The sequence below is a fragment of the Acomys russatus genome, chromosome 1 (assembly GCF_903995435.1).
Source record: "Acomys russatus chromosome 1, mAcoRus1.1, whole genome shotgun sequence".
Lineage (NCBI taxonomy): Eukaryota > Metazoa > Chordata > Mammalia > Rodentia > Muridae > Acomys > Acomys russatus.
Window position 1 is genome coordinate 86,675,033 of NC_067137.1, and position 20,170 is coordinate 86,695,202.

General features: G+C 47.1%; 1 protein-coding gene across 1 annotated transcript in view; it reads right to left on the reverse strand.

The window, feature by feature from the left end:
- Sptb (spectrin beta, erythrocytic) overlaps window positions 1–19,519 on the reverse strand; it is a 129,385-nt gene extending 109,866 nt beyond the window's left edge. The window contains 1 exon segment of the mRNA XM_051147863.1: window positions 19,249–19,519. The gene's annotated coding sequence lies outside the window, so the exon portion shown is untranslated.
- Between the last annotated feature and the right edge of the window lie 651 nt (window positions 19,520–20,170).

The window sequence follows — 20,170 nt, forward strand, 5'->3', positions numbered from 1 at the left end:
CCTATCCCCTTCTCCATGCTCAGGGCGGTTGGACACACTGAGCATTCCCGGCCTCTCCCTGGCTCGAACTCACTGTAGCAGCCCTCCGGAACACATTGCTGAGAGGTCCCACCTAACACCTCAACACTGAATTCTGTCTCTGTAGCTCCTCCCCGCACCCACAGCTATTCTCTCATTTTAGGCTGATATCCTCAGAAATTAGCAACATCATCCTCTTAAGATACTAGAGAAGACCAACCATCCAGCCACTCTGGGTTCACCGCCCGGTTCTGCGACCAACATGTTTAAGCCTCTTTCAAGGTTCACACCCTCCTCTGACCTTACACTTGCAAAACTGCTTTTACTGTTTGGGGTCGAGGAAAACTCTCTTGGGCTCGTTGCAGGAGAGACAACTCTCTTGACAGTACAAAATGAACTTTTGTAAAAATCTAAGTTGAGAAAATAAAATTGAAATTCTTTTCTGTCCTGGCTGGTTTTGTGTGTCAACTTGACACAAGTTAGAGACACCAGAGAGGAAGGAGGAGCCTCAGCTGAGGAAATGCCTCCAGGAGCTCCAGCTACAAGGCATTTTCTCAACTGATTATCAATGCAGGATGGCCCAGCCCATTGTGGGCGGAGCCATGCCTTGGATGGTAGTCCTGGGTCCTATAAGAAAGCAGGCTAAGCAAACCATATGAAGCAAGCCAGTAAGCAGCACCCCTCCATGGCCTCAGCATCAGCAGTTTTTCAGGACAGGGTCTCTTTGTGTAGCCTTGGCTGTCCTGGACTCACTTTGTAGACCAGGCTGGCCTCGAACTCACAGAGATCCATCTGCCTTTGCCTCCCAAGTGCTGGGATTAAAGGCGTGCGCCACCACCTCCTGGGCCCCAATTTGCTTTTTGGTCATGGTGTTTCATCGAAGAAATAGAAATCCTAACTAAGATATCTTCAAAAGAAAAAATATATTTTATTTTATTTCATTTGGATTTTTAAAAATAAGCACAGGCTGCCCTTGAACTCCTGATCCTAATGTCTCTCTTTCCCTTGTGCTGGGATTACAAGTGTGTCTCGCTATGCCCAGTTCTTTCAGATATTTTTGGACGCCAAAACATATTCAATATAAGACACTTCTAGCTTTGGTCCTTTATGCAATGAAGCCTATAAAGATGAACACAGACGTCTCCGAAGCACGTGTTCAGCTCTTCTGTGCCATTCCTACTGTCCCAGTTTAAGCCTCTTGAGTCCTCATTACATTCCTCCATGACACCCTAATACACACCAACCGGTCCAAAACCTCCCAGTGGATGTGAGGGTGACCCAATGGTAACATCTGTCACGCCATTCATTGGTCATCAGGGTTGATTGGCCTCTGGCTGGCTATGCAGGTGTTTCCCTGCTCCCCTACAGATCCAAAAGAGAGCCATGGTCAAGGAGGTTCACTCTTTGGTCCAAAAGGATATGAGGAGCTGTGCTTCTCTGCTAAAGCCCCAAAACAAGCTCTCAAAAATTCTGGTACTACTGTCTCTCCCTCCCCACCCCTCTGCAAGGATCTATAAGCTCTTCCATAGTCAATCTCCATGTTAATGGCAGTTACAATCTAACCTCAACATACCTTTGGATTCCTCCATCTTGGCATCTTCCCACACATCTTTTAACTATGTCACCCCGAACTTACCATACTCCATTTGACCCATTAAATGCCAGCTCCCCTACTTGTTTCTCAGGCCAGCCCAGGTGGCTGCTCTTTGTCAATGGCTGCCTCCTCTGAGTCCCTAGCCCAAACCAGTTTTGGCTTCCTGGAGCCCCTAAGAGCATGCTGCAGCCCACCAGAGTACTTGCTGGACTCTGCTTGGTATCACAAGCCTTTCAAGTGCAGGGACCATACCTCCATCACCTCTGACCTCCTTGCACAGCCTAGCACACAGTGGAGCCTCCCACCTCCCCACATCTCGTGTGTCTTAGTTCCATTGCTACTTAGCTCCCATGTCATTGCTGTGCTTGTGGTGAATTACTAGCTATGTTTGAAACAGCCAGAGCTAAGGCCCCAGATTTTAAATGCTTTGTCTTTTACATATCAGGAGTCTAACACTCAACGGACTGTGTGACCTCAAGTAAACCTGGCTTGGCTAGCCTCAGCCTCTCCATCCATAAAACAGGAAGGATGATGTCTCATTCTGTGACTGTCTTTTGAACTAAAGGAGCCAAGGCACTTGAAGCTCCTAGCAGGCCCCAGGCACGTGAATTAGGAGTTAGTGGTAGAAACAAATAAAGGTGAGATATCAGAGTTCCCCAACCACGTGGGCCACGGAACCTTGTCAGAAGTGTCCTTCTTGGACACTTCTAAAACTAGAGATTCTTACTTCAACATCATGGATCTAGAACTCAGATTCTATAGTCCTGCCTTTGGTTCTAAAAATTATCATGTAACAGGTACTATCTATCTGTTAAAAACGAATATGTAAGCCGGGCCTGGTGCCACACACCTGTAATCCTAGCACTCAGGGAGGTAGAGATGGTGGATCTCTGTGAGTTTGAGGCCAGCCTGGTCTACATATGGAGTCCAGTACAGCGTGAGTTCTAGCCAGCCAGAGCTACATAGTGAGACCCTGTCTCAACAAAAGAAAAAGAACACACACACACACATGCACACAGATATCCACCTACACAAATATTTGCAAATAGGGAGCTATGAACATATGCCTAGCAAGGAAATACAAGACACTGCTAGTGATGGTCACATCAGGTAAAGCATTTGTACTACTTTACACTATTTGACTTCTTTTTATCATGGGTATCTGTTCATGTTATAATTTCCAAAGAGAAACAGAAAAGGAGGAGGAGGAGGAGGGAAAGAAACCCTAATTTAAAAAAATCTGTAAGCCAACCAAAGAAAACAAACAAAGCAAACAACAACAACCAAAAACTATAGAGGCCTAAGCCAAGACAGGGCCTAAGGGATGGACCAGCAGGTAAAGGTGCTGGCCATGGAAGCTGAGATCTGAGTTCAGTCCCTGAAGCCACACAACAGAAAGAGAGAAGTGATGCCCATATGTTGTCCTCTGACCTCCACATGAGCACAGTGGCATGCACAGCCCCCACCCCACCCCCACACACAAACAAACACATTAAAATTATAAAGGAAAAGAAGGACAGGAGGGCTGACGGGGAGGAAGGTCTACGCACAGACCATGAATCTGAGGACCAGGTTGCACTTAAAGACTCCTACAACTAGCATTTGCTGCAATTTCAGGCAAATTACCGCCCATTTATGGACCCAATTGGGACCAGCGATGGCTCAGCAGTTAAGAGCATTGGCTGTTCTTACAGAGGACCCACATTCATGTCCCAGCACCCACAGAGCAACTCACAACCGTCTGTAACTCCAGTTCCAGGAGAGCTGGTGCCCTCTTCTGGGCTCCACCAGCACCAAGCACAAGTGTAGCGCACAGATGTGCATACAGGCAAAAGACACATACACATAAAATTAAAAATAAAAAGTTTCGGGGGGAAAAAAACCAAAAGAGTGAAACCAGATGTTTCCCAGGGATGATTCTGGGGGTATTGACATGTCTGCAAGGTGATGATTCTGGGGGTACTGACATGTCTGCAAGGTGTTTTGAGTACATTTTACATCTTTCTTTGAGGAGTTAATGCCTCAAGCATCAGGTTTTGAAAGAGGAACTGCAGGCGCAACTTCATCTCCATCCTCTTGGCCACTCAGTGAGAACGCATCCCCGCTGCTTTATAGACAGAGAAGGCAAGTGTAGTCTGAAATGATCACTTGCCAACCAAAGGCACTGCTCACTAGACCGCTGTTTGCAAAGACTCGCAACTGCCAGGAGTTTTTAGCTCCCAATTCATTCCCTGTCTCTGCTGCAGAGGAGGCGCAAGGCATATGCAAAACAAGCAGAAGGCACTCTTCGCTGGTGGAAACAGGGTGAGATGTAAAATGACTTCCTCTGGGCCACAATATAAACAAAGCTGGCTCCCAGCAGAGACAGGAAGTAGTCAACCCTTGGGGAGCGTGTCTGCATCCCTCCCCCACCTGGACTGGGCGCTTCACCTTGAAAATGAGTGTTTCACTGCAGTCGTTTTCTGGGTCAGAAGCAGGGAGAGCAGCCGAGGCCAGGCTGCCAGCTACACGGAAGAGCGCAGAACCATGTTAACGTCTCTACTATGAGCACCGCCCCACCCCCACCCCCACCCCTGCGCTCAGAAGCCCGAGTGAGAGGAGCCCAGCTGGACTACACCAGCTGAGTATTTTTCCAGTCTCTGGGCAAAGTGACTTCACCCAGTTTTGCAATGCAAATGACCTGGTTTGTCCTCATAGGTATGAGTTTCTGTCTTGGAGGATACTCACTCTCTCCCCAGAGCTCTTGGCTTAAATTCTAGCATGGCACCTCACTCCGTGCACCTGTAAACACCTCCGTTCTCCTCAGAACTCCACACAGTGAAGGGCCCTCTCCCGTCCCAACAGTTTTCAGTCAGCACATACCGAGAGGCTGAATTTGATCTACTAAGTCTGTATGTGGGAGCCTAGCATTTAAGTGAAGAGAAGTGAGAGCAGAAAGCAGTCAGTGTTCTACAAAGGAAACCATGCCGAAACATGAAAAGGACCATTCCCTCCAAAGGCACACACAGCCGAGCCCCTAGCAGACAGACTACCACCTAGTATCCTTCTAGAAGGTTCTCTGCCATTTCGTGTGTGTTGACTGCTATCTGATTATCTCTGGCTTCACTCCTATGCCCCCTCAGAACGCACTGAGATTCTAGCCAGTCATCCTGGACGAGTCCTTTCCTTTACCTCTCTGCCCTCAAGACTCCCTCCCACAGCCCAAATTTGCCCTTTGTTCTTTATCCCGTGTACGTCTTTCCAAAGCCTTCAAGGGCCTTCTGTTTATCCGCTGGTTCATCTCAGACCTAACGCATATTTATCGAGCCCTCTCAGCTCCACTCACTGACTTCACCAGTCAAACTCCAGCTCCTAGCACTAGGCACAGACCAGGGCGAGAGTGGGGGTATGTCCGTGACAGGGAGCTTTGCCGAAAAAAACAAAACACGTTCAAAGGCCTGAGCAAGCAGAATGCTAGTGAGTCCAGCCGTTGGTGAAACTCGCTTTTTGTACAAGTAAGGCAGAAATGAAAGCAGAATCAACCAACCAATGAGAACTATAGCATTATACAACACAGCTTCCACTTCCTATGTCTACAGATGAGCAAACAGACATGCAGGTTACATGTACCCAGAAAACCCAAGCTTCCCGACAGGAATGTTGGAGGGTTTTTCTTTCTTTCTTTTTCTTTCTTTCTTTCTTTCTTTCTTTCTTTCTTTTTCCTGAAATCTTCTCCTTAACTTTTTTCCCTTATAAAACAAATCTTAATACAGATGTATCCGAAGCCATCAAAGAGCCTTTCATCACTACATTCTGAGGGTCAGCACCAAACATCCACTGAAAAATGAGGTGGGAGGGACTGGATGCTGGCTGAACACATTTCTTTCTAGCAGTCGACAAGTTCTGATGATGCCTGTTAAAGTCAGCTGCTACTGGAAAGCTTCTGGGGGAGGCAGAGGTGGGAAGAGCACCCCTCACGTCTGAAGCAGTCCTCGCCCTTCAGCCTCACTCATGAACAGCTCGTGCCATCCATTAGCCCTTCTTCAGAGACTTCTGTGGGCACCTATTTTGGGTTAGCACAGTGCCGAACACTCCAGATATTACCCAACTCAGTCAACATTTCTAGAACACCACCCATGAGCCCAAGAGTGAATCAGGCACCAGAGTCACCATGGGAACAAGGCACGGTCAGTTCTTCAAGGAACTCACAGCCTAGCGGAGTCCTTCACAAAAACCAAGCAACAGAAGAGGAAACCGTGTCTCCTGGGGTTAGGGAGAAGAAGTGGAGGTTTCAGGAAATCTTCACAGCAGGGTCTTATCTGAATGGGGTCTTCACATACCCAACACACAGAGTCTGTGGCTGACAAAAGACAGACACTTCAGGACTAAACAGTAGCGGAAACACGGGTGTGCAGGCATGAGACTGTGTCTCAAGTTGAGCAATGTCACAAAAAGAGAAGGCATGAAAGTGGGGAAGGCAGCCACAGACTGAAAGGGGTCTCTGTTGGTCCACTTAACTGCACCTCGAATGGGGCCTTACTCATGTTAGGTAAGTCCCCACCACTGAGCTACGGCCACAGTCTTTCCTCTTTCAACTGTATTTGGGGACAATGGAGAATCTAATGTGTTTGTTTGTTTGTTTGTTTGTCTGTCTGTCTGTTTTGGGTTTCAGCTTTTTGAGACAGGGTTTCTCGGTATAGTCTTGGCTATCCTAGAACTTGCTCTGCAGACCAGACTGACCTGGAACTCACAGAGATCCACCTGCCTCTGCCTTCTAAGTGCTGTGATTAAAGCCACCACTGGTGGGCTAGAGTACCCAAGGACTTTAAGACAGTAAAATGACTCATATTTTTTAAAGAATAATTCTAAGGTCAGGGTATGGCATGGACGAGAAAGGTAAAAACAGGAAGCCAGTTATTCAAATATAACATAATGGTGGATGTGCAAGACAAAATGAATCTGGAAAATTTGGAAGAAAAACCAAGCAGAAGTAGGCAGCCATGTAGATGCAAAAGTTCGAGAAGAAGAAATGCGGAAAATGCTGCTGAGGCTTTCACTTGGGGAGATGGGAAAGCAAGGAGCCATCAAGAAAAGGCTGGAGAGCAGGGCCAGGGCTGAACCAAGGGGAGCAGCTCTCCACGGCAACGGGAGAGAGTGACATCCTTCTACAGGGCAGATGACAGCAGTCAGGGGAAGGCCGTGGTCCACATCTGGAACCAAGGAGGGAAACTGAGGCTAGAGATCAGGCTGCATGCAGATGCACTGGTGACCCCAACAATTAATCGCTCATAGAAAGGCATAGACCGAAAAATGTTAAGAGTAAGTATGATAGCCAGGCATGGTGCCCTACACCTTTAATCCCAGCACTCATGGAGGCAGAGGCAGGCGGATCGCTGTGAGTTCGAGGCCAGCCTGGTCTACAAAACGAGTCCAGGACAGCCAAGGTTACACAGAGAAACCCTGTCTCAAAAACAAAAACAAAACAAACAAAAAAGTATGCTAGGAGAGGAATGGGGAGCCCATGGGCAGGGCCCGAGGCGAGGACCTCGCTTCAGAGTGAGAATGTCCACAGCTCCTGGGAGCCAGGCAGGCCACTGCACTGACAATATTTCTGACCTTTTCTAAGGCCTCACAGCCATGGGTACATTGTGTAGTACTAATTAACATCCATTTCCACCCTCAAATGTCAAAGAGCCGTATCGGAGTAGGACTCGGGAGCATTGATTATTTATTAAACGCTAATAAGGGAATTCAAGTCTATTAGGTTAAATCTTTACAACTATAAAGCGGCATATGGAAGTATGCGATTAATTACCTATCTAATTTCAGACTATGAAAAATGCAGCATTTTGAAGAAAAGAATCCTTGAAATTAAGAGTCATGTAATGTTAACCTCCAACCAAATATGGGTGCACATGATGGTTCAAAGAAAGCACTTTGGAATACCTGCACATGGACCCAAGACTGGCTTGTGCCTTAGTGGGCAGTGTTGGTGTGAGCCAACTGCTCTAAGCTTGATTCTTTTAACCTTTTGAATTAGAGTAATAATAGTACATATATGATATTATAAATACACATGAAAGCTTTTTGCATAGTGCCTAGACTAGCAAGTACGTTCTCAATAAATGTTGACTTATTGTTGCTATAAATGTATTGCCAAGTTTAAAAAATGTATTAATCTGGGGATGGAGAGATGACTCCAAGTACTGGCTGCTCTTCCAGAGGACCCAGGTTCAATTCCCAGCACCCACAGAGAGGCTCACAACTGTCTGTAACTCGCTGGGATCTGCACCCTCTTCTGGCCTTCATGGGCACCAGGCACACAGGTGACGGACAGATACACATGTAGGCAAAACACTTACATACATAAAACTTATACACAGACAGAGGTACACATAATGTCAAGCATTATATATAATGTCTTTTCTTAGTTAATTAATTCTTAAACCACTCCCTTCTGTGTGCTAAACATGGCTTTAAGTGTTAGGTGTGTGTATGTATGTATGTATGTATGTATGTATGTATGTATGTATGTAAGTATATATATGGTGTGTGTGTGCTTTTTTTTTTTTTTAAAGAATAAAGCTCAAGAAACTTGGCCAAAAGTATAGAAGGCAAGTTGACAAATGGCAAATGATTTATCCACTGAGAAAAGTGCCCTGAAAATAAGGAGGAAATAACTGATACCACCCTTAAGCCCTAGGGAGGGAAGGAGCCACCAGCAAGGCAACCAAGTGAGGCAGTGCATGAGCTTTAAAGGATCCATAAGGAAAATTTTGAGTATAATAATAAACGTTAAGGTGACACACACATACACTTTGGGACTGTCAGAGACAGAGGGAGCTCTTGCCCAAGGGCAAACAGAAAGAGAGAAGAGGCTGGCGGCGGCCCAGGCGCTCCTCATCCAGCCCAAGGAGACTTCTTGGCTGGCGTGCATTTTCCTGTGGTGTTTACACCTTTCCTACCTGGGATTGGCTGCATAATCTCCAAAGCAAAGTAAACACCTTCCTGCCCTCTAAGTGTCTTCCACCTAAAAATAGACAACCTGATCTCTGGACACATTTGGGAGCTTGGACGACAAGTTACTTCCCAAAGACAGTGATCTCAAATAATATTTAGGTTCGGTGTGGCCACCAAAGTGACGATATTAATACAGCTTTTCTCTTCCCCTTTGGAGATATTAAACAGCGGAGGGAAATATTAAAACTGATGGATAGGTTCCTTAAAAACAGAATATACGATGACCCAGCAATTCTGCCTCTAGATATATATCCAAAAGGAAAAACAGGATCTAGGAGAGATAGAGACATTTTTCACAGTGATATCTTGTTCACAGCAGTGTAATTTACAGTAGGCAAAGGTTGGAAGCGACCCAAGCGTCTGACTTTGGATGGGGAGGAGACAGAATGGGAGTTAGCATTTAGTGGGTAAAGAGCTTGAGTTTGCGAAGACGAGAAACGCACCGGAGATGGATGATGGATGACGACGGCTAGAGAGCAACGCAGATGTAGTTTTGCCACTGAACTGTATACTTAAAACTCGTTTAAATAACAGATTTTATGCCAAGCATATTTGTCACCATGTAGGAAGAAAAACATTTTAACTGCATGGTTGCCATGACAATGAAATAACTATTCTTTGTCATTTAGGGGCAAAACCAAAACAAAAGAAAAACCAGCTTTGTTTCTGACAAACAGACATAGCCCCTTGGAGGTATGGCTAAAAGGTGAAATGCTGTTCTTAGCAAGGGTGAGGCCCTGGCCACCTGAAGAGATGGAGACCAAGATTCAAGGTGTCTCAGAAAGTTCTTTATCTAGACCAGTAGCTCTCAACCTTTTCGATGCTGTGTCTCTTTAATACAGGTCCTGATCTTCTAGTGACCCCCACACCCCCAACCAGGGTGCAATTCATATATGAGTCCTTAAGAGTTTATAAAGCAAGGTGTGGTGGTGCACACCTTTAATCCCAGCACTCAGGGAGGCAGAGGCAGGAGGATTGCTGTGAGTTCGAGGCCAGCCTGGTCTCAAAGCAAGTTCCGGATAGCCAAGGCTACACAGAGAAACCCTGTCTTGAAACACACACACACACACACACACACACACACACACACACACACACACACACACAGTATTAGCTGTTAAAGTATGTTCTTGCCTCATCCCCCCCAGAGGGAAGAAAACCTCAGTGATTTGAATGGGCAGAAGAACTGTAGGGAACAGACCTCATTGGCCATAGGAGAAAAAGAGATCCTGGAAAGAAATGGGTTAGAATGGTAAGTGGAGGGGGGGTGGAGATTATTATCGGTCAAGTATGGCGGGGCACATCTGCAATTCCAGCAATGGAGAAGCTGAGAAGAAGGCTCACAAATTCAAGACCAGCCTGCAATGCATAGCAAGACCCTGTCTTAGACAAACAAAGGCTGTGTGGATAAAGCCACTTGCCATCAAGACCAACAACCTGAGTCCAATGACCAGGACACACGTAGTGGAAAGCGAGAACTGACTCCTAACAGTGGTCCCAACTGACTCCCACACTCATGCCGTGGCATGTATATGCTCCTCCACTATGCACACCCAAATAAATTTAAAAAGAAAAAAACAAAACCTGAGCCGGGCGCGGTGGCGCACACCTGTAATACCAGCACTCAGGGAAGCAGAGGCAGGCAGAAGGCTGTAAGTTCAAGGCCAGCCTAGTCTACAAAGTGAGTCCAGGACAGTCAAGGCTACACAGAGAAACCCTGTCTCTGAAATAAATAAATAAATACCAAAATTTAAAAAAAAATTAACTAAAGCAAAGCCTAAATGAATGGGTGAGCACATTAATTGGTTGAGTAAAAGTAAGCAGTAATAATAAAAGAAGTCTGCAGATACGTTCCAATGTCATACATGTACCAAGTGTGAGAAAAGGAGGGATCACTATGGATGGGAGACATGAGGCAGATTCTCTAGCCTTGAACCCAGGTAACGTGGGAGAAATGTTTAGGATTTAGCAAGTAGAGGCAGACAGAGGAGGAGGCAGTAGAGGTATGCGATGGGAAGGGGTGAGAGTTAAGTGTAGAGAAATTAGTCTGAGGCCAGGAGAGAAGGACTCTTGATGAGTATAGATTTCCACTCCTACTCTAAGTGTAACTGGATGCTTTGGAGAGGGTGTTGTCTGAGGCACAGGTCTCAGTGTGGGGAGGCTGGCAGATCCAGGCCACTTAGGGATCTGTCTGAGAGTCACTGAGTGACAAAGCCTCCCAAGACCACACCATAAAGTGAAGCTTGGTCTAGAATTTTGCTAGATTTAAACTATCACTCTAAAATGGACAAGGCTGATATGTGTGGTACTTTTCTGAAATAATACACAGGATATTGTTGCCAGGGGTGGCTTTGTAGAAGTACAGCTGGAGGGGCTGGAGAATATATATATATGGCGAGGTGGCTCAGCAGTTAAAGGCAAGTACTGTTCTTACAGTTTATTATTATAAATAATAAATAAATAAATAAAAATAATCTTCTAAGCCAGGCGGTGGTGGTGCACACCTTTAATCCCCGCACTCAGGAGACAAAGATAGGTGCTCTGGGTTCGAGGCGGCGTGGTTTACAGAGTGACAGCCAGTGTCTCAAGAGACCAAACTAACCAACAAATAATCTTCTAAAACGTAAAGACTGAACATAGCCAAAGACTTTTACTTTTCATTGTAAAACCTTGTATTATGTAGGCATACATTTTAAGTATGTACTTGAATTAATTTTATAAATATAAAAGGTCTTTTTTTATGAGTTTAAAAAAAAAAAAAAAAAAAAAAAAAACACCTGAAAGTAGCCAGGTATGGTGACACACGTCTTTAATCCCAGCACTCAGGAGGCAGAGGCAGGCGGACGAATGTGAGTTCGAGGCCAGCCAGTCTACAAAGCGAGTCCAGGACAGGCAAGGCTATACAGAGAGACCCTGTCTTGAGAAGAAAAAACAAACAAACAAAGCTGAAAGCATCACTTGCACTTTTAGCCAGCAAATGGAAAATATTCCTAATCACCAAGTAAAATATTTCCATTTTGTCTCTATCCTGTCTTCATCTCTGTCACGAAGAGATGTGAGAATGGTCTAAAAGAAACAGGAGCAGTCTGAGGCTTCACTTCAAAGCAAACAGATCATGAATCACATATAAGAAAATATCCTTTTTTATGGGGTATGTTTAAATGAAAAGTTTGCCTGACACTATCCCAAATCAACCGCTCAGTGAAACCATAAGTGCAAAATAATAGACTCCAGTATGTTTGATAAAATGTATCACCATCTCAGTAAAATGGCCTTTTATTTTGACACTTGTTCAGGCCTAAAACAATTATCATCCTTGATTTATTATTTCTTCTCTTATGCTCTCTGTACAAATCCCACCAAGCTTACCTTCCAATTATACCCAGAATCCAACCACAGGGTACCACCTCCCTTACCCCATGTGAGTTTGTCATCTGGACTGCAGTCATTTTCACTGAGCTCCCCAGCTTCTACCTTTGTCCTCTGCAATCAATCCTCGGGATGCCAGATAAATCCTCTTTAAAATTAAACCTGAAAGCCAGGCAGCCATGGCATAGTCACCTGCAATCCCAGCACTCTGGGATGCAGAGGCAGGCAGATCTCTGTGAGTTCGAGGCCAGCCTGGTCTACAAAGTGAGTCCAGGACAGCCAAGGCAACACAGAGAAACCCTGTCTCAAAAGAAATTTAAAATCAAACCTGAACAGGTCCACCTGTCTGTCCACAGTGTCCAATGGCTTCTTATCTCACTTGGACTAAAGCTAGTACCTGAATCTGCACTCCCAAATTCCCCATGAACTCTTCTCTCCTTTCATCTGGATCTCTGCTGAGAGGAAACCTCACCAGAGTCCTCTGCTGACTGCCCAGCTCACCCAACAGAAGCATCTCTTGCTCCCTTCACACTGATTAATTTTTTCTCTATAACATCTGATATTCCCATCTACCCCCATTGGCTGCCTGTTGGTATGATCTGATACTCGTCTCTCCCCCAGTAAGGGTGTGCGTGCTCCAGGATGTCAGACTTTCTTATTCCCCCATGTTCACTGCTGTACCCCTTGAGCCTAGAGCAGTGGTTCTCAACCTGTGGGTCTTGACCCTTTGGGGAGTTGAATGTCAGACAGCCTGCAATGCAATTCGTAACAGTAGCAATTTACAGTTATGAAGTCGCAATAAAATAATCTTATGGTTGAGGGGGGTCACCAGGACATGAGGAATTGTATTAAAGAGTCAAAGTATTAGGAAGGTTGAGAAGCACTGGCCTACAATACGTTTGCTAAGCAAATGAGAACTCTAGAAATGTTTTTTGGAGACTGACGGAGGTACAAGCCAAAAGCAGCTGACATCACTGGGAAAAACAAGACATTGTTGAGGTCCCAGATGAGGCAGAAGCCTGCTGAAGCACAGCAAATTTGGGACGAGGGATTGGAGAAGCCAAAACATCAACAGACAAACGCAGAAACCCATCGCTCATCTACCAGTGGCATCTCCGGTAACTCATCAACTAGTGCTTTGCCCATCATTGCCCTACACTCCGTAGGGCCGCTCCCGAGGGTCTGTGGGTATGTTAGAGCGTAAACCCTGACACCAGCTTCACTGTGCCTCTCTCCAAAACCCAATAAACTGAGGTGGGAGCTTCTGCTGAAGGAAGGAAAGCAAGCACTGTCCTGGCCAGAAAGTCCAGAACATTCAGTTCTCCCATGAAGAAAACCTAGATAAGGCTCCAATGATGGACCAAGGAAACTGGGTGATAGGCAGGTTCTGTGGCCAGCCACTGCCTGGGGATGTTTCTAACACAGTCCCCAACTGTAAAAGAAGGAGAATGAGATCTTGTGTGGCCATCAGAAGCTAAGATGAAGTGATACCAAGGACGCCCTGAAAAGTGAAAGGGACTAAGCATCGTCCGAGTGCTCCCTCCCTCGACGTAGGACATGCTGTACCAGACTCTATTCACTTTCTCTTCTTGCTGTTGAAGAGCTTTATCTGAACAAGGATCAGGCCTGGTCCCTCCAACACACACAACGCCACTTAAAAACATGCACGGATAGCCAGGCCTGGTGGCCTGCAATGCCTGCACTCTGGGAGGCAGAGGCAGGCATAGCAATGTGAGTTCAAGGCCAGCCTGTTCTACAAAGCGAGACTGGGACGGCCAAGTCTACACAGAGAAACCCTGTCTCAAAAAAACAAAAAAAGTACTGATTTCAATGTGAACTTCTGAACTTCTTCAACAGAAAGATCCTAAACCTACTCCACTGCCCATCCATGTGACGCTACATACCTACTACCCTGCACCAAGCCCTTCCCAGCCGCCCATCTTCTAATAGCCCTCAACAATTTTTAAAGCCTTCCAGAACATCTCAACCTGAGTCAGATCTTCCTGCCATGGCCTTTTCTGGGAATGCCATTCCCCACCTCTCCACGCCCCCCCCCAAGCGTTCTATCATGCCATCGCTTGTTTGCGGGTCTACCTTCCAGTAGTGAGTGGGCCTCCATTCACCCCTATTCCATGCCCTGAGCACCCACCAGTGTGAGGTACACAGTACATGCCCCACATCTGAGCTCTTTTAAGACATCTCAGCTTGCTTTCTCAGGCCTTTCCAATGAAGTCTCCATGACTTCCGCCTCAGAGCCAGGGCTAGGAAAGGTCTTGTCCCCGCGCTCTTCAGGAAACACGCTAGAAGGTGAAGCTGATTCACCACTCAAGGGTCCTCTGGAAAGAGTCAAGAGCTGAGCGTGGGGACAGGATGAGGTCCCAGACCTTTCTCCCATCCTCATCACTTAAGACTATAGATGCACCTCCCTTTATCCAAAATGCTATGAATCCTCACATGAGACACGCCCATATTTAAGTCTGGCACAAATAGAAAAGATTTCCAACTTATTCATTTTTCAAGACTATCCAAGTTTCTGTTTCTTTCACAATAGTTGAAACTTCGGAATTGACTATAATTCAAAGCAATTATTGTTCTTTGACTGTCAAGGTGCCCTGTTCCTCTTTTCATAAATATCCGGCAGTATCCCAGCCCAGTTCAATGCAAAGTCTCTTTTTTCCTAGCCCCATTCCTATTCTTTTGCTAAATTTACAGCACTCAAATGAAAGAAAGGAAACCTGCTTTTGCCCCCACTGTTACTATGATATATGTCTGAGTTTTAATTGCCCTTTAATTATACCTTCAGCCAGGTCTGCACAGATATAAAGGAAAGAAAACATTACAGCAAAGCCTGAGAGGGCCTTGCTGAGGTAGCAAGAAGACAGCTTGGTAGTATTTCCTGCAACCAGAAGGAAAGAACAAAATGAAAAGTGTTCTGGGGGGGGGGGGGTGTCAGAAGCTAGCCAAACAATTCACCGAGAAAGCATTCTGTCTGTGACTGCACTTCAGCCTTTAAACGGTGTGAGCTCCAAGGCTGGCGATCCCCTGGTGATTCGATGCTCAGCTAAGGCTGGCTGAAAATGGAAGAACTCAGATCGCTCGGCTGTGAATTAAGAAATAAGCAACAAAAGGAAACGCGCCATGACATTTTCTAAATATTTACCACCGGGAGTTGACTACTCGGAGAGAGGAGCCAGGTCTGACAGCGAAGTCCCCTGACTGCCTCCTGCACTCTTCTTTCCTCTCCATCTCCACCTTCCAGGCCAGGAGACCTTTACCTCCTGGGGCTGTCGGAGGAGAGACACATGTATGACAGCCCCACAAGCGGGGGGGTGATGAACTAGTCTACAGACAACACAGGCCCACTTCCTCCCAGACCCCTTCCCGAAAACAAAGTAACCCAAACCATCTAACGGCAAAGACCAAATGAGTCAGTACAAACTACAGACAAAATACTCTTTCACGTGTATCCTGTCCTCCACATCTGGCAGGCTTCGGAGCCCAGTAGCCATGGACTTCCCTGCCGGGTATCATTATAAAATCAAATTTCTCATCAGCCCACCTAGCAGCAGTTCTCACTCCCGATGCTCCCAATTCAACTGGTAAGCGTTAATCTGAAGGTTGGGGGTAATGAAAAACCATTATAGACCATGAACAAATGTATCTGACAGTACCTCAAACTTCCCACTGTCACCACTTCTGCCTTTTCATGTCTTGGGCAGAGTGTGATTTGAGGCAGAGTGCTTGATTTTGAAACAATATTCTTGGAGAGCAATTTAGTGTTTAAGTTTAGATTAAACCAGGTATCTAGGGACTGGAGAAGTCACCCAGAAATTAAGACAATGTACTGATCTTGCAAAGGACAGGGGTTCTGTTCCCAGCACCCATAAAGAGGCTCACAACCCTCTGTACCTTCAGTTTCAGGGTATCCAATGCTCTCTTCTGGCCTCCTGTTGCACCAGGCACACACATGGTACACCCACATACATTCAGGCTAAATATTCATACACATGAAAAATAAGTATTTAAAAAAAATAACTCAGTTACCTGGCAATCCCAGTAATTCTTTCTTATCCCCCCAAAATGCTATATAATAATATTTGCTTTGAGATCTTTACTGCCTGTACATCCTAATGTTATACCTTTTAATAAGATAACGTATACATCTATATAGTTAACAATCAATGGGGAAATGGAGAACAGGTTAGCATTTAATTATCACAAACATATTCTGTTCTTCCTATCCCAGTACCTTGTCGTTTTCTTGTCTGCTTTTTTAATTCCACTAAGCTGAAAGTATTAGCTGTTAAAGTATGTTCTTGCCCCATCTCCCCCAGAGGGAAGAAAAACTCAGTGATTTGAATGGGCAGGGACCAGACCTCATTGGCCATGGGAGACAAAGAGATCCTGGAAAGAAATGGGTTAGAATGGTAAGGAGTAAGGAAGCAATATAAATGACAAGGTAAACTGCAGCTAAGTCTTACCTTTAAGCAAGTGATCATATAAACAGAAGGCTAGATTCAGTGACCTCCAAGGTCCCTTCCAACTCCAGTCCTGTTTGCTTCATGAATTTTTTATAGCCATCTTCTGTCCTACCATACTGTCCCTATGCACCATCAAGCCCTTCTGGCCACTTCCAGGACTGAAAAGAAATTTTGTTTTGTTTTGTTTTGTTTAAGTCTGTGTTTGACTATTGCCAAAATTATAATTCTGTCCTTGAAACAATGACCTGAAAATAAGAAGCCGGGCTAAAAAATTTTGACCAAATAAATGCTCCCTACTGCCTTGAGGTAATATATTTTAAACTCTTTGATATAAGCAAAATTATGACTTGTGACAAATGTGACACTTAAAAGGCAATGCTTTATAAGCAAATCTTCCTAATCTGTGATCCCCTGCCGAGTGTCTAATCTTAAAAAGACAACAGAGCAAGCAATGGAGCTTGAATCCTGGCCTTACCTCATCTCTTATCAACTGTGTGATGTGAACAAGTTATTTTAATTCCCTGGACATATTTCCTCACTTCAAAAAAATGTATTATTATTACTGTGTGTATGCATGTGTGCATGGACACTTGTGGAGGTCAGAGGACAATTTGGGAAGTCCATCGCAAGGCTTGGACAGTAAACACCTTTGCCGCTGAGCCATCCCACCAGCCCTGTTTCTTCACTCTTTGAAATGGGATAATATGAGTGACCTTGCAGAATCAACAATTAAATACTACCAGATATAAATCAATCTCTGATCATTCATTCTTTCTCTCAGTCAGCAAAGACCATCCGAGAATCCACTATCAGCCAGCCACAAGTACATAAAAGGCAGACTAAATAAAAGTGATTTTTTTTTTTTTTTGGTCACCAAAAAAACTACTATTTTCCAAAACTGTGGCAGACTGACTTTAGCTCAAAGCTTTCACTCGCACCTACTTTTCCTAAAATAGCCGTATTTATTTTGTTGATCGTGATTGCAGGCGGGAGTCAACCTCCTGTTACGCCTTTACGCTGAAGCTAACAATCCAACAGGTGTGTTGGTTCTACCGGGCACTATCAGAACACTCAGAAGAAGCAATGACCAGAGCAAAAGGTGGTATCCCAGCTCTCCACTGGCCAAGTCACTGGGGGAAAACCTGATATGCCTGTGCTGCAAGGCCCAGCCTGAATGCCTGGGAGGTTTTGGGTGCTTTCAATTCCGTGAGTGGACTCTGTGTCTTCGAGAACTCAAGATTAACAGGATTGGCTCATCCCCAGCCACTACCACTGGGCCACTGATAACACTTTGCATAAAGGGCCTGCCTTTGCAGTCGGTTCATTTCAGGGTTGGTGGGCTCTTTCCTACTTTAAGTTTACTGTTCCTTTTGTTAGCTAGTCTCCCACGCCTCTGGGGGCGCTGGGCAGTCAGTACATACTAACAGACAGTTTGCACTTGTAAGAGTTTACCAGCAGCATTGTGGAAGCCAGGACTCATTGGAAAAGCATAGTAAGAGTCTGATCCTGAAATAGGAAATGAGTACCCTGGGTCATCGTCATAGAGCAATTAAAAAGAGAATTCTAGAATAAAGTTCGGAGCGATCTGTGAAGCTAAGGGTAGCCCTAAGAGAACCGCTTAAATGTGCCTCGATTTTCGCCGTCCCCCCCCCCCCCGCAGGCTCCTCTCATTCAGGAGCTGGCTGAATCACCTCCCTTGGAAACCCAACTATATACAGGCTGACTGACACAAGCAGGGGTTTTGCATGGCTGCCTCCTAGCGTAGAGGTGACAGCAGTACCCTCTCCTCACAGAACTCAGTAAAAAGAGACCTTCACTCTGTAATCCCACCCCACCCCGCCCCGCCGGATGCATCTAAAACAGTGGCTCCTTTCTATATTCCTTCAGTGAGTTAAGGGTGTTATTAACTCTAGCACCTCTAATTGCTCACCGAAAACAGTGGTTTGGATATTAATAGACTATAAATCAAGGCCCTACCTAAGGCTTGTTGTCACGGAAACTGTACTCAAGCCTGGCAGCTATTCCCCCTTTGGGAACTCTGGGTAACTTGGTGGACTTGAGGACTGTGTTAAAGCTCTTGTTCCTTCCCTTTTCTGCTATTTCTTCAGCCAAGTTGTTGGAACTGACAGGATGGTTAAGAGCAGAGTGGGCAGTAGACGCTTGGATAACAGTAACTCGAAGGGGATGGTTGGGGGGGGGTCCCTGAAATATAGTTCTGGGACACTTAATCTCTCCCTTCTACACTGGGCTACATCCAGAGGCCCGGCCTCTCTGTTGCCCTGAACTGTCCTCTCAGCTTTGGCGCTGGGCAGTCGGGGAACGCGCTAGCCAAGTTCCAGAAGAGGATCCGACACGCCCGGGGGTTGAGAAGCTAGGCAGCAGGAGGTACAAGCGCGGTCAGCCCTCCGACTTGCGTAAAGAAAGATCTCCCCATGCCTCCTCCTTGCCCCCAGGCGAGAGTCCAGGAAGGAGGCGGTGGAGGAAACGCACACCCCAAACCCACTCCCAGTGCTCCAGGGCGACACTCTACCAGGCAGTTTCCCAAAGCTAGCGCCCCGCTCGCTCGCCCAACGCCTGCGAAACCCAAGCGGGTTCCCGCGTCCCGGGGTGACGACTGCCGCAGCCGCCAGGGCCTCCAGGGCTCCGCACCCCTCCCGCTCCACTCTAAGCACCCGGGGCCAGCCCCGCACCGGGCCCGCGCATCTCCCGCCCCCTGGGCTCCGCGCTCCCCGGCGCTGGCTCCTGGGCACCCAGCTCCCTCCCGCTGCGCGGCCCTTAGGGACTCACCTGCGCTGGGACTGAAGCGGCGGCCACCCCGAGCCCGGGGGCGGCGGCGCAGGGGGAGGAGGGCAGCACAGGGCTCCTGGCACAGCGGCCGCAGGGCGCCTGGTGCTGCGGAGCCACGGACCCGCCCAGAGATATAAATAACATTATCTGAGGAGGGACATTCCTGCCGGGGGACATCGCTGCTGCCGGGACCAGATAGTCCCGCGGCGGGGGCGGGGAGGCGGGGCTGCAGCCTCCCGCAGCGCCAGGCCCGCCTTCCCCACCCACTCCTGCACCTGCCAATCAGACTGCGCGCCCGGGGGCACCTGCCTAGCCGCTAGCGCCGCCGCCGCCAGGACCTGGGGCGCCCCAGTCCTCTCTCACCTCCCCTGAACCTGCACACCCCGAGCCCCTTGCTCGGGAAGAGGGCTCGACTCTGCAGCTCGGGCCTAATTCGTGTGCCGGGAGCCGCTAGCCTGGTGGCGAGAAAGAGTCCTCCCAGCCTTTCCCGCCCAGCGTCCCTGCAGCCTACGATCTGGTTTTGAAAATATACCAAAAGACCCGTTTAGGCCGTAGGGTGGGTGAGGAGGGCGCCCAGGCTGTTGCGCTCCTCCTGAGATGGGCTGGAAGGGACAGATTGTTCCTGTGGGCCGGTTACGTTAGAAAGCGCGCTTCGGGCCGGCTACAACCGGCTGGTAGTAGGAGCAGACGCTAGGAGCGCAGGGGGTGGGCACTGGGCCGAGGCCTCCGCCCCCAGCCTGCGGGCTGGAGGCCACCGTTCCAGCTTTAAAGGCTGATACTGTCCGGCAGAACCCGGCTGTGGTGGTTGGTGGCGCGCAGCCTGCAGTCGCACATTGCAGGGGCCGTAATCAACAGGCAAGCGGGCACAGCTGCCCACCTGCACCTTCCTGTGAACCCGGGTATCCGGGCAAGACCTGGCTTT